The 15,480-nt window shown below is 36.8% G+C and overlaps 1 protein-coding gene and 1 long non-coding RNA gene across 2 annotated transcripts in view; one reads left to right on the forward strand and one right to left on the reverse strand.

Annotated features, from left to right (window-relative positions):
• The window catches only part of LOC145694263 (uncharacterized), a 462,080-nt gene that overhangs the window by 50,045 nt on the left and 396,555 nt on the right, over positions 1–15,480 (forward strand). The window lies entirely within an intron of this gene.
• LOC145667080 (uncharacterized) lies at positions 8,440–14,624 on the reverse strand. The gene is made up of 3 exons (XR_014127863.1): positions 14,500–14,624; positions 11,053–11,218; positions 8,440–9,168 (listed from the first exon to the last, which is right to left on the reverse strand). It is a non-coding gene; the product is annotated as an uncharacterized LOC145667080 (long non-coding RNA).

The raw sequence follows: 15,480 nt of genomic DNA on the forward strand, positions 1-15,480 counted from the left end.
CTCTTTGCAAACTCACGTCTAAGATCATGATTTTTCTTGTTGACATAAGGCCTTTTCCTTACTCTTCCATCATGGTAGCCGTTTTCCCACAGCACTCTACGGATTGTCTGGTTGGACACTAATTTCCCACGTATACTTTCAACTGCTGGACGAAGTTGTGGTACACTAATTTTAGGATTTCGTTTAATTTCATTCACAATCATTCATCATCTCTCTCATTTAGTTTCTTTTCTGGCGCCCCGCACGGTAAATTTCTGCTTGAGCCGTTGTATTTAAATTTGTTCACAATGTACTGAATAATTAAATAGGATTCGTTCACAATTTTGCCTATATTTCTAGGTGACATCTTTTAAGGCAAAGTTTACAATCACTTCCTTTAAATCACTACTTAACTCCTTTCGACGTCCCTTTCTTCAAAGCAGATTCATGGCGTAAACCACCGTACACTTGTCTTTCTTAATGCACCCTTACCTCTAGAGGGCAGTGATGCCAATTCCTTCAGAGCCGTTTTCCCTTCACAAACTTCAGAATTTCCCTTTTCCGGACAAAATTTCCCTTCATCCAAACCGTTCAAGTATTTAGTAAACGTATTTTTAATCGTTTTCACTTCCACCCCCCTCACCCCAATGTTATAACCACATACAAGCAGATACCTGACAACCTTCTTTTGAGCTTACACAGAATCTGAACTTGATTTGTTGTTTAGGTATCTAAGGCGTCGCGATAGAGGAGGGGAAAGGATATGGAAAGGTGTAGGCCAGGACCTATGTTAAAGGTGCAATCTGTGCATTTGTCTGGTGTGACTGAGGAAAAACCCTATAAATACCTCTGTCAGGACGGACAACCTAAAGAAATCATAAAAAATGTAAAATAAATATTATGTAAATTTAATTTTTATCCTAGACATCATGATAGATTTTAATATTAATGTAACCTAAGGTACAAAGAAAATATTAAGTATATATTTGGTATGTACTTACTTAAGAACAGCACTCCCATATTTACTGAAACGAATACGAACAGTTACAAAGAAAACTCTAGTTGCTACTGTCTTTGGCTGTACACGAGGAATGTTTGTAAGCACAATACAAAGTTTAGAGATGCGGAATTCTTAAGAATTAATAATTCTGTGCGCACAGTCACCAGAAAATTTGTAAACTTACACAAACACACATACACTAATGACCCAGTATTCGCCCATATATACATATTTACATTCACGACACGCAGATTTTCTTCTCTTACATCGATTAATCCTCTTCACAATCAATTTTCTGGTTGGGAAAAACATCTTCTGATTGGGAAAACCAAACTTACAATAGTTGGAGTGATAATTTAATTGAGAAATATTTCATCTTATTGCATTGCATTTAATTCAACAATGGGAAGATTAATTTCTTGTTTCCGACCATGAATCGACATTAATATGTTCTTTAACTTTCAAATACTATCGTAACAGTGTAATAAATTTACACCAAAAATTGGATAAATTTGCTAAATGGAAAATGTAAGGCATTGTTGCATTAATAAATTTCTACTGAATGCAAAAAAAAAAAAAAAAAAAAAAAAGTGTAAAATATTGAAGCCAATAATGGACAAGTACAATGTAAAAATTTTAAATTTTGATAAAAGATTTTAAATAAGCATTGTTATAATGTTTCAAATTTAACTGAATATGTTGATCGATGTGTAATGATAAATATTAACGAATGCAAATCAAGATAACTTGTGAGAATTTATGTGAAATATGTGCAACGGATTATGTTTGGAACAAATAAGATGTTGAATTTATACTGAATTTTAATGAGATTAATCAGATACGTAAATATGTTCAATCTATAAATGATTGAAGAGAGGTTCAAATTTCCCTGCAATATTGAGAGATTACAAGCAATTTCCCTTTTTCCCTTTCCTCCAAAATTTACTCAAAATTTCCCTGCGCCAAGGGAAATTTCCCTTCAATTGGCATCACTGCTAGAGGGCGACTACGTAGCAAGCTCAGAGAGACCAAGAAAAGATGTCACCCTTCTGGAAACTAGTTCGTATACGAACAAGTACAGTGGACAGATGACAAGAAGAACCCTAGCAGAAGTAGTATGACGTAGGTATGGGCTCGCGCACTTTTCGCACGGGGTTTCAAATGACACCACGGAATAGCACACATATAACTTTACCCGGAGTAGCAGACGACATCTAAGTATAGACCACACCTCAAAAACCGAAAATGGACTTGACCGTGTCGTTGACCTTTCCCCGCTACCCCTGTTTTAGGGTTCTTCTCGTCATCTGTCAGCAATATGTTGCACGAAGAAAGTAGCTTTTTGTTCTTTTCACTATTTTTAGTGTTTGTATGTTACAGTTGGTTCGTGGTTTACATATATTGATGCTTGTAATGTTTCCTTACAACAAACTAAAACAAATCTAGTACATTTTTTGGCGGTTACAGAGCAATTTCTTTAGTACATTTACACTATACGAACAAGTGTGTTACATACTGTATATATCCCTATAGTAGGTACTACAACACGATTGCTATGAATGCGGTAGGGAAGCTTAAGGAGAGAGAACTTCGCAGCATTTCCTTTTCGTTCTTTCTTCTAGTCAAATGGAATTGCTTTTTTTTATTTTTTATTTTTTCAAAAATGGACTATTTTCATTTCCTCGTTGAACTCAAACTGAGTGGTTTGGTGTAAAATGTAACAGTAATATTGACACCTTGCGCAATGCGATTTTTTTCTTAACATGGCTTTTATTATTACAGGTATAGGGCTGCCACCCGTCCCGATTTTGAAGAAAATGTCCCGCGCCTCGACGTGCCTCTGTCGAGACTTTAAAATATCCCAACTTTCATATTTATTGATAAAGTTGGTAGCTATTATTATTATTATTATTATTATTATTATTATTATTATTATTATTATTATTACTATTAATTTTGGAACTTAGTTTTCATATTATTCTACAGAACTTTCAAAATAAAGAAAAATCTCAACAGCGGCAGCCAGGTAGTAATGTCTGGTTATAGAAAGTCTATGCTCCTTCGTTATTGGTGGATTATGATTATGATTTTTAGAGTTCTGGACTCTTGGCATCTATGGCCATGTTATTTCGTCACATATGAGGGATGACGTCCTCGGCGATCACCGTATCCGAGGAAAGGGAAGGAAGGAGCCGGGACCTGTATATTTGGTACCATTCCGACATTTACCTGTTGTGAATGAAGGAAACCTTACTCAGGATGGTTAGGCTGAAAAAGTTTCACACTTTTTCGACCGAGTGTCCCCGCCGGGAATCGAACCCGAGATCACTCGCACAAAAGACGAGAGCGCTAGCGACTTCTTAAGGCAGCAACAAGGAACCAGCAATATACATTTAAGTATTAGGAGCAGTAGCAGTAGACCTGGAAGTGGCAGCAGCCGAAGTAATAACAAATGGTACTACAACAAAACTCAGTGTTGACAGGCACGTAGCCAGAATTTGATTTCGTAAGGAGAGACACGAATATAAAAATCTTTCGAAGTTTCCGCTTCAGGAACTTTCTTTATAAGTCTGCACGTTGCGACTGGAAGCGCACACACTTAAATTCACTAAATTTAATACGACTATAAGTCGATAACTTACGAGATATTATTTGCGTAATTAGTATTATAATTCTTTATGATTTTTATTATAAATCTCATAAGTTATGATTTTGCCATTTCAAAATGTAGAGCGAGAAATAAATGTAATATTCTATTTGTTTTTAAAAAAAACTTGTCAGTGATAATTTCAGGGAGTGACCTGAGGGAGAATTTGAGACCCCTCTCGAACTAAGAAATTTCCCCCTTCGGGGCCATATCTTCGATCGTGCTCATATGGACTAACCAGTGTTTTTGCAGCACTCCTTTCCCCCATATTGATAATTGTCCGAGGAGAATCACTGCTTATAGTGTTTCGTTACAAATCAAAGGATAATAATAGAATAGATAACATACAGCGTGGTCTGGAAGTGAGCGTACCCCAAATTGGTGTTTTCTGACGGTTTTAGGTTTTTCCCACATTTGTTTGGTAACATTGCTTGACATTGTCTGGTAACATCATCTATGATATCAAAGACACTGTTGTGATACAGCAGGGTGGAGCACCAGTGCACTTCGCAATTCACGTTCGCAATTACCTGAATCAGATGTTTCCTGGTCGCTGGATTGAAAGAGGATGTGCATCTTCACCAGTTCCCTTTGCTTGGCCTCCAAGAAGTCCCAATCTGACGACACCAGACAATGCTCTCTGAGGTTTCATAAAGCAACAAGTAAGAATCACTCGATATCACATAACACATGAATTACGAGCAGCTGTGGAACACACCTTCACGCTCGTGACTCCGGAGTATGTCCGCGAAACATCTGCGAGAACTTGGCGCAGAATTTAGGTGTGTTACGACATGGATGGTGATCATACCGATATTTATATCTCTTAAGACTCTTAACACTTCAAGGTAACTGTGTACAGACATCCTACCATGACTAACACTATACAGTTGAAACTAAAGGGGGTACGCCCACTTCCGGACCACCCTATACTTAATATTTTGTTTTCAGCTGTGGAGTTTAGATTTGCAAATTCATATAATGTTCCGTTCTAATTGAATTTGAAAGAAATGGATTGCTAAAGAGTTATTCAAAGAAAGTAGGAGCACATTAAAAAAAATATTTCCTACTAGGTTTGAACACACAAATATCTGATTGATAGACTATTGACCCAAAACATTCGACCATTTCATATGCCTTCGCAGATCTGCTTTTTACTTTTGTGTAAAGTAGTTTTCTGCCCTACACTCACTTTTGTTTAATCCGATACGACTATGAGTTTGTGGTGAATATTTGGACGTTACAGCTCTTGCAATGTGAAAAGTATTTTTCGAATAAATCACATTCGATTTTACGTCCTAATAACTTGTATAAAACAGGTTGAATCCGTGAAATGATTGGGGTTGGAGTGATCGTAAATACAGTATGCGGTAAAACAAACAGTACTGAAATTACACCATTGACATTTATTTATTTGTTGTACAACATAACGAAACATAAGAAAGGTTGTCAAATGGATGTCAACTAAATGTTACTCAGCACATATTGTAAATTTACAAGGAATCATTCCTATACATCATGTGTTCAAAATGTTGAACATTATGTCGCACATATTCTTCATAGCCGTCTTGTAGATCGATGAACATGTTAGAGAACACGGTTTGCTGGAATGACAAAACAAATGACCGAACCTTTTTTTTTTTTTTTTTTAACTCTGATATAATGGTAGGAAGTTATCTGATCGGAAAATTGCTTCCTTCAGCATGCCCGGTATGTAGGCATCTGGAGTCATGAGATGAGGGGAGTGGGAAGGATATGGAAAGTCCATTCCACAACAAATCAAGCGATGTCCAAACTCTTATGAGCAGAAGGTAAGTGACTCACTTGCAGTGTGGGCAATAGCTCCGTCTTGCTGCGTCCATTGTTGTTATAGCGATAGATTTTTCGTGCGGTAAAAGACGCACAAATCATGCAAGACAGGGTCAATAATCAACTGTCGATTGATGTGGCGATCCAAGTACAAATGGCTTTTCATCATTGAACCATATGTTACTGATGAAATCTTGATTTTCATATGCCATAGCTAACACTCCAGAGCAATACAGTAGACGTCCACGCTAATCTCCTGCAGTGAGATGCTGCCCCACACCGTATGAACGAGAATATTGCTCGACAATAAGTACCTCCTCCTCTGTTGTGAGTAACATTATCTTCACACCAACTGCACACTACGCTAGTCCACACACAACTGCGGCACTCACCAGTGTTGCCAACCAATTTTTCGAAAAATCAGGAAAATTCTTATCCAAAATCCAGGAAAAATCCAGGAGATACAACTTAATATCTAAAGATGCTAATTAGGATGATATTTTTTTTTTTTTACAATGCAAACAGTGAACCCATCAATGATTATACTTACCAATAAAAGGCTAATAATCATCTTTATCTGCGTACATGTCAACATTGACTCTGCTGGTCAGAGAACGATTCATAGGGGATCCTAGCATTAGTTGTTAGAAGTGAGACTTCTTGTGTGCAGCAATCCTTGCAAAGTTTGGGTATCAAGTCTATTCGCTTTCATTAAATTTATGTTTGAAAACACTTTTTTTTTTTACAGTGACATTTGAGGAAGGCAGAGCAAAGACATAACAAATGTGGATAAATTCGGAAATATTAACTGGTTAGACTATCTACTTTTTTTTTACTAACAAGCATCAGAGACGTCATTTAGAAAGGTGGGGAGGGGCAATTCCCAAGCAGCACACCGACGTCGAAAAGACGTGGTTTTTTTGGTGTAAAACACGTTAAAATACACCGAATATGACGTGATTTACACGTCTTTTCCCACGTGGAAATGTCCGGGAATATGACGTGATTTTTATGACGTCTTTTACACGTCATAGAATATGACGTGATTTTTATGACGTCTTTTATACGTCATAGAATATGACGTGATTTCTATGACGTCTTTTACACGTCTGGGGGGTTCTCGAAATGGGGCAGCGAGAAGCAAAGGGGTGTAAGTGACATTTGCAATAAAGTATGGATGACTCAAAAATGGATTCTGCACAGCTAAATATACAAACTGAATGGTGAAGCCCGTCGCAGTCCAATAGAATGTCTATCCGTGAATGTTCTACGCCGAACTTCATTATTCAGTTTGTATAGTTTGCTGTGCCGAATCCATTTTAGACATATACATACTCTATTGAAAATGTCACTTACAACCCTTTTGCTTCTCGCTGTCTCAAATGTGATGAAGGTCTGACAGGATTGTTCACTTCCAAATGTCAAAACCATTAGAAATTGATGTGCATCCGCAGTTTTGACATTAGGAATCTCAATCCATGTACTACCTCGTTTATTCGCCACACTTTTCAGGCTATTTCTCACCCCCTATTCAACCGATTTGCACCAAAGTTAAGGTTTAGGCTACTAGGGCTACCTAGTTTTGCCCTGTAAATTTGAAACAGATCGGTTGAATAGTAGTTGAAACAAAAAACCCTTAAACTGTGACGGATAATGGAGATCCTACTATACATGAATTGAGATTTCTAATGTCAACACTGGATACACATTAATTTATGATGATTTGGACATATGGAACTGAATAATAATAATAATAATAATATCTCTAAAACACACAGCTTACAACACATTTCTAAAAACATGATCAATAAGAAAAAATCATACTTTTTCTTTCTTCTTAACTCCGCTTTTTTTTTTTTTTTTTTTTTTTTTTTTGACAGTGCTGAACTGGTCTTTAACCGCAACACTTTTCTTGGGTAAAAAAAAGTCGACGAATAAAAACTGGAAAACGATTATTATAAGTAAAAACAATAATGAAAATAAATTTATCCTTGTGACTGCTGCTTGATTTTTCACCATCACTATACATACAATTGTGTTGTAATGTGCATAATAATTTACAAGATTCTATATCAGATAAGTAAGACCACTGGGTTACTGTAACAAATAACTGATCAGGATAGACCCTAGGAACCCTAAGATCTTGCCACAGCGAAATGCATCACCACCTTCTCTCGAAAGCACACATTGGGGAACGTCAAAATATTGTGGTCTATTTGATTGTTCTGTACCAAGATTTTGGAGATTTCGCTTCTCCGAAGGTTCGTATTATCTACGGATTGGGGATTTGCATATCCAATTGACCACCTCTAGTCTTGTTGATTTCTATTCTTTTTAGTATTTGGATAGTAGCCTATTGAAGAGTATATATTCGCCTCTTAATGTGTGGTATATTTACCTAATATTAAGAAGCGAATACACAATAGCTGTCAATGAATAATTATATACGTAGTGCTATAGGAAAGAAACGGCAGCGCTTGCTCCACGAAAGGATAAATTTAAAGGCATACATTAAAAAGAAAACCGAGACTCGTTGGAAAAATTAAAAAAAAACAAAAAAAAAACTGGAATGTAACTCACCCTTGTCAAAAAAAAAACTACATGACTTTTAATGAGAAAAGACGAAACATGGCAGAAACAAAGAATGAAATGGAAAAATAAAGAATCATTGTACTTACAGTACTAAGAGGAATCCACTCATTTCGGCACTGGAATTTATTCATGTGCATTTACTGGTACCTTTTTCTTAATGAAATTACCGTACAACACGTGCTTCCATAAGTTTTATAGCTATCCATTATTGCGCTAGTATGCACAAACATACACACAAACACAAACACCCACATCACACACTCACACTCACAAACACACAAGCACAATGGGTTTTATTGACAGTGTAAAATTTAGGACAACATTTATAACTCCAATTTAGACATCTTTACTTTGGAGGTGAAAAGTCGAAAAAGAAAGTACATCTTAAAATTAATTAATCTCTGAGGGATGAAAGCGAAAAAACATAACCATTAATTTGAATTCTATATTTATTAGTTATATGTACAATGTGCACATTTTTTCGTATAAAATATTATTCATACTATTTGTAATGCAGAAAGAAACACTAATTGTCCATATTATTTGTAATACAAACAAGAAATATGTAGACAATGCATATCTGTTGCTTATAATCTAAAACTTACAGAAATCTTTTAATAATATAAAATAAAAAGAATTAAATTTTCCTATTGATTTCGTATGAAGGAAACCACATTTCATAGTTATTAAAAGTACAGAAATGCAGCATCATATCAAAAAACCCTCACGTGCTTAAGTAGGTTAAAAAGGGGGACTGCGATAAGTATCCCACTCCGTCTATTATTTCAGTAGCAGTTTCTTCCATCTTTTAGTTTTCGAAAGAGATGCCTTTACACTGATTTCCAACAAAGCGAGGAGCAGCAGGTCAATATGTTTCGAGAATGCCAAATCCTTTTCATCCTCAAACAACAAGACAGATGGAAGTGAATATCTTTCTAATAACGTTTTGAAGATTTGTCACAATTGTTCATTTGAAGATCTTATTGATGCTTTATTTTTACATACGACTATGTCTTTAAAACTAGTTTGCACAACGGGAATTTCGCCCTTTTCTGCGGTAGTTGAATTTCATCTCCAGCTCTTTGGAAACCAAGCATTGGAGAAAGGTCACTTTTCCTCCCAATGATGACAGATAGGAACACTGAAACAGAAAAATAAAAATAAAAATCATGAACAATCATAGTGCAATTTTTCAGGTAGAGAGAAAAAGGAAAAAAATAATTACAATACCTCATGTGTAACTACAATCAATATGCAATAAAACAATTGGTTACTGTACTCGATTGCATGAAGTCACTTATTCTCAATAATCCACTTTTAACGACCTTCCATACAGCGAAATTAAACTACCATTAATTAAAGTTATTCTGTAATACCTTAACTTTTGATTTTATTGCAGCTGTTAACTCTGATTGTTCTGGAGGATCAAAGAAGTTGGAAGGATATAAGACTTTATATATACACGTACATGAGAAATAATTCTGAAACGCTCATAGAAGGCTACATTACGTATGTGCTCATAATATAAAATGCCACTCCAAGACCAACTTTAGGATGTGAGCTAAAAGTGACGATCAAGTATATCGATACGATATCATAACTGATGCAAAAAAAAAAAAAAAAATCTTTCAGTTTTATGTCCCACGATTATGTCGTCTAGGCTAAAGGAGACGGTGATGATGAAGAATGAATGAAATGGTGGGTTGAAGAAAGTGGGAGGAAACGGGAGAACCCCGACGAAACCCACGCACACGGTGTTTGTCCACCACAAGTTCACTTGGCGGGGACTAGGATCATAACTGATGCAGACCAGCATGGTATGAAAGAAAGAACTTTCTAATAATAAAATAATATAGCTACTCATTTATGAAACACAACTAGACAACGATAGAAATTATTATCTTTCACTACTGCTACGTAACCTACAAAAAGAAGTTAAAATTCAGCATTTACATATCGTGACAGAACTACGCTATCGGATGCAGCAATCTGACAAGCTGCATACAGTTGGAACTAAGCAGTAGAGGTATTCTTATACTGTCATAAGAAATTTCATTCTGATTGGATACGATTTAGTAAGTTGAATTTATGATGCAAGTCGAAACATGTATTAGCATTTCAAAATATGCCAAAAAATAAAGTGAAAATTACAAACAAAATGGTGTATAACTTTTATATTCCGAAAGATCCCAAACTGAGAGCATAACGCTGGCTCCCTCACTTGTTACTGGAGGATTTTAGAAAGTAAGACTTCTAGGACCAGAATTCTATCACAATCAGTAGGGTGAAAATAGTCACATTATTTGTTTCGAACAGTGTTAGAAGTTGTGGTAATAATAATAATAATAATAATAATAATAATAAAATATACTTCTCTTTGGTGAAAATTATATATTTTACCCCTCTGTTGAGAAATATATTTTCGGGAGGAGTACTTTTACCCATTCAAAAAAAAAAAGCGCGAACACAATAACATGTGATATATTCCATATTAGAGCTTTCCTTATATATAAGTACTTAAGTCAAATAAAATAATTGCTGAAGTAATAAAAATCATTAAACAAGGAAATCTTTAAAAATCTAAAATAATAAATAAATAAATAGAGTGTGTCTGAAGAAGACAAGGGTAGTTGCTGAAACAGTCACATTTAAATAAAAGTGGGGCAGTGGTGGCTCGGTGATAAGAGCGTTCACCTCTTCTGTCTGGAGTCCCTGGTTCGATCCCAGCTCACGCCAAGCGGCTCTGTGTTGGACAAAGACGGTGTGCGTGGGTTTTCTTGGAGTTCTCCAATTTTTTCCCACATTCTTCATTCCACAATTTAATTCATTTCTCATCATCACCGTCTCAATTAGCCTTAGTGCCTGATCGTGGAACGTTAAATCCAATACTTCATTTACATAAAAGTATTGCCTTGTTCAGCAATTATTTTATTTTAGTTAAGTACTAATAAAATTACTATTTTCTTTTCTTCTTCCTCGGCATTTTCTTACATGTGTATTATAAAATAACATGTGTAAAACTCACCTCTCACACATTCGGTGTGTAGGTCATCCTCCACAGTGATTATTTCTAGAGCAGCTCGACGAGCAGAAAGGGGTGAGAGTCACGGCTTCAAGTTCAGTTAAGAAAGATTCCGTGCTAGGTGGTCTGCTGATCAATTCATCATTTGCAGGAGCATTGGCCACACACTCTGGAAAGTGGGAGTACATGCAAGTCTTATCTTTGCAAATAACATGTATTTACAGCTAGGCCTATTACAACGACTAAATACATTTAACATGAAATGTAGCAGTTTAATTTCATGTAAACAGTAAAGTGAGCTTTTTATCATATTTTGTATTAAAAAAAAACTAAGAGCATATAGAAAGGAAAATGAGTTGGCAAGAAAATATCAGCCATAAATTTCACATGCTTTCTGTTCTGGATATTTTCAGCGTAAAGGACGGTGTGAGGAAGAAATATTTTACAAGAATACCATGCTACAAGAAAAACAATTACATCCCATTCATTCTGAATATACGTTTTCATAATTATCTTTAAAAGTTAAATTTAAATAAATTACAGGTCGTAATGAACAGAAAAGATTACCCTTGTTTTGGACATGCATTACCAATACTGGTACAATTTCGTTCGAAATTAAATTTATATATCAACCCAGAGTCCGAAATCGTGCTAATCTCAGTGCGGGAATGGTTACTTCTTAAATGGAAAGATACGTAAAATAAATATTGACAAACTTGTGGACAGATAGATTTTATGGATTATTGTCTGCCCGTTGTTAACAAAGCAGGGATCGGATTTGAGAACGCAAAATATCGCATCTTGAAAACAAGGAAAACTAATGACTACCTGCGTTTACGAAGGTGGACATTTTCTGAGCAAAGATACCAAGGCAAGTAATTTTTTGCTATGTACGACTTCATTTAAATTCTGCAATGTAAAAAAAAAATCTTAAATTTATAATACAAGCTTGATAAAATCAAGAGCTCCAACTCTGGGATGGGTTTTATTAAAAAAAAATATATCCTACTCTGGGAGGGGCAGTCGTCACCTCTGGATCTGCCCCTGTTGTGTACACAGCTTCCTTCTGGCGGCAGCAGATATGTAAGCCCCGAAACAATGAGGTATGTTTCTTTTTACTGATGGGGCTGCAATGCCCCAGTGATAGGGCGTTCACTTCTAGTGCGTGGGGTCCCTGGTTCGATCCCAGCTCGTGCCAAGTGGGCTTTGTGGTGGACAAACCATGTGCCTGGGTTTTCACGACATTCTCCCATTTTCGCCCACTTTCTTCATACCACCATTTTTCACTTTTCATTATCACCATCTTCCTTAGCCTCGGTGCCTTATCCTGGGGCGTGAAACTAAATATTTAATTTCATTTCTTTTTAATGATGATGATGTGGTGTTCTACTTGAAAGCAGGTTTTTGACACAAAGAGACTTCCCTTGTTATTGCACGCATAAATATTAGGGGGATATTCCCTATGTCAATAGCTCGCTAAAATACATCTGACTGGGACCACCACCAGCCCCCAACCACGGACCATTAATAAGACATTTGGTTTCCTTTGAATCGTTTTACGATTAGCAGTGGAACTTATAATAATGTAGTCATTAGAAGATACTTAACTGAGTTGGAATATATTTTCTTGAAATTTAGTGGCAACATTGATCAGTATCCATCATCACATGCTGGCACAGGAGCCTAGAATGCGATGGAGCTCTCTACTCAATTAATGAACAAAATATTCGAACACTGTCGAACGAATAAAACCCGTTACATTATTATGATTCTCACACCCAATTCTGTGGCACAGCTACGGTAGCCAAGTGTCTTGTGAGGGTACGTAGGTTCGACAGGACGGTGGTCGCAGTTTGAGAGTGCTCTCAACTGGGGTAATATCCTCCCACTGATTATGCACATATACAATGAGAGCACTACTTTAACAAACGAGTCTATCAACTATACATCGATTTTGTGGATTTTTTCACTAGATTTAAGGCACTAGTGTTACAAAAGGCTAAACAAAACATAACTGAGTGAGCCAAGGGGTTAGAACTTCCATCGGTCAGAACTTTGAAGTCATACACGATTTATACCAGCTGGCCACTAAAATGCAGGAATGCTATATAACCGAGTCAGTAGGAGCACAGCAAGAGGGCCCGAGCAGCAGCGACGGGACGCGTTCGTAGGGAGCAGGCGCGTCAGCGACGGGAAGTACACGTATAAACGAGGATCGTGGAAGAGCACACTTACATATACGATACTTTCACTGATCACTTATGCTGTGCACTGACAGTAATTGTTTTTTTTTTTTTTCACACCCATTCCTTCACGAAAAATGTTTCTCATAATATTTTACCTACATATTTTCTATTTGGTAGAACCGTGTGCTCGAGTGAAGCAGAATTTTGAGTGATGGTGAAAGCATTGTAAGCGTAAGCGTGCTTTTCAACTATCCTTGTTTACGTGTATAGTCTCCGTCGTTGACGTGCCTGCTCCCTACGGACGCACCCCCTCGTTGCCGCTCGGGCCCTCTTGTTGTGCTCGTGTCCGGACTCGAATAGAATGCATTTGTGCTTTTTAGTGGGCACCTAGCAAAAGTTCGTTCGTGTTTTATGCACTGTGCTTAATATGCCATACGTCTACTCTGTATTTATACTAACCCCCGTGAAGTAAATCTGCAACTAGTAATGGAGCTCCTCACTTAGTGCATGAAAGCTCTAACCTAACCTGAAAATGTAATGTGTCAAAATTTGGTAGAACAGTCTGTTCCAGTAACGCCTCCAAAAGCATACACTTACTGTCATCTCGGCGTATGAGGCCCGGGTTCGATTCCCGGTGGGAGCTGATGTTCGGATTCACGTTAATCAGTAGGCCCACGTCTTATATAGTCTTGCTGCTAAACAGGACGTTAAACTCAAAATCAACTCAACTTACTGCCATCTCGTTCTTTGCTTGTATCCAGCCGTCTTTCGCCTTGGCAAATAGTTCCACAATGCGTGCAGCTTTATTATACGGATCAATTGTATAAGTAGTAGTAGTAGGAACAGGTTAGAAGACCCGCGGAGGTTGGTTGCTCCTGTTCTCGACATGAAATGGGCAAATTAAAGACTTGTCCAATTTTTTTCGTACATTTTACACTCCGTATAGTAAAACTGCACCCCAGAATGACATACTTTCCCATGCATACTCACTCCCATATACGGTTTATTAAGTTTAAACACAAACATTATCATTTTACTACCTTCACTTTTGATATTTTATATAGTATTCTACCTAAAAATATTTAATTTGGTAAAGGTGTCTGCTAAAGTTAACCTAATGGAGGTATCCTCGTTCTTTCTACGGTATTTTAATACACTCTAATAAGAAACAATAGGCAACGCTGTATGAGAGAAGCTAATACTCAATCTGCTGAATTTTACACAGAATATACCTAGATAGGAATAGGATAGGAATTATACTTACTTGTCTTAAAGCTGACTTCTTCACTTAAACACAGAAAACCATCATAACACCACAAAGTTCCATGGCAATTCTGAAATGGCTCACGATTCCCAGCATGCACTGCTCAAACTGCAGTTACAATACAGGGAACGTCCGCGCTTGCAGCACTTAAAAAAGACGTCTAATTTTGGTGATGTTCGACACGTGATTCTTTGTACCATTCTGGCACGTGATAAACACGTACAATTTAGGTCATTTTTCACACGTCATTTTTGTTACCATTTTGGTACGTGATAAAGACGTTCCAAATTTTCAAAAGACGTCATTTTGAATTCGAACCCCAAAAAAAGACGTGTTAATGACGTGACTGTGCTGTGCTACCTGGGTTGCCCTCCCTGAGTTGGAGATTTATACTGATTTTATCAATAGCATAGTAGTGAATCAATGAAATGTGCGAAATTTTACTTATATCAAAGGGTCTAATCCCCCTAAGCAAAATCTGAAATGACGCTCGTGACAAGCATCCAAAAATCTTGAACAGAAACATCATTTTCAGTTTACAAATCTGTGTTTCGCAATAACCGCCATTCTGTGTCTACTTGTTACAATTTACTCTATTCTATATCATTAGGAAAGTCAGCTACGAGAGGAGCAATTGATTGTGCCGAATTCTTTATCTCATTTGATGGGCTAATCATCTCCAAATGTTTCATGACGGTATCATGAAGCGTATCTCTCTCTCGAGTTGAGTTGAGTTGAATTTAACGTTTCGTTCAACAGCAAGGCTATGTGAGACGTGGACTTACTAATTAACGTGGAATCCGAACCACATAAGTTCCCACCGGAAATTGAACCCGGTTATTTCACGCCAAAATCGTGTACGCTAACCGCTTAGCCACGGAGGAGTCGAATTTGATGTACTTCTTCAATATATAATTCAAGACAGCTGAGTTAAAAATCTTGCAGTCCATAATTTGGGAGATTTCTTGATGCCATGGATAG

The sequence above is a fragment of the Thermobia domestica genome, chromosome 1 (assembly GCF_964235325.1).
Source record: "Thermobia domestica chromosome 1, izTheDome1.hap1.1, whole genome shotgun sequence".
In the NCBI taxonomy this organism is placed as follows: domain Eukaryota; kingdom Metazoa; phylum Arthropoda; class Insecta; order Zygentoma; family Lepismatidae; genus Thermobia; species Thermobia domestica.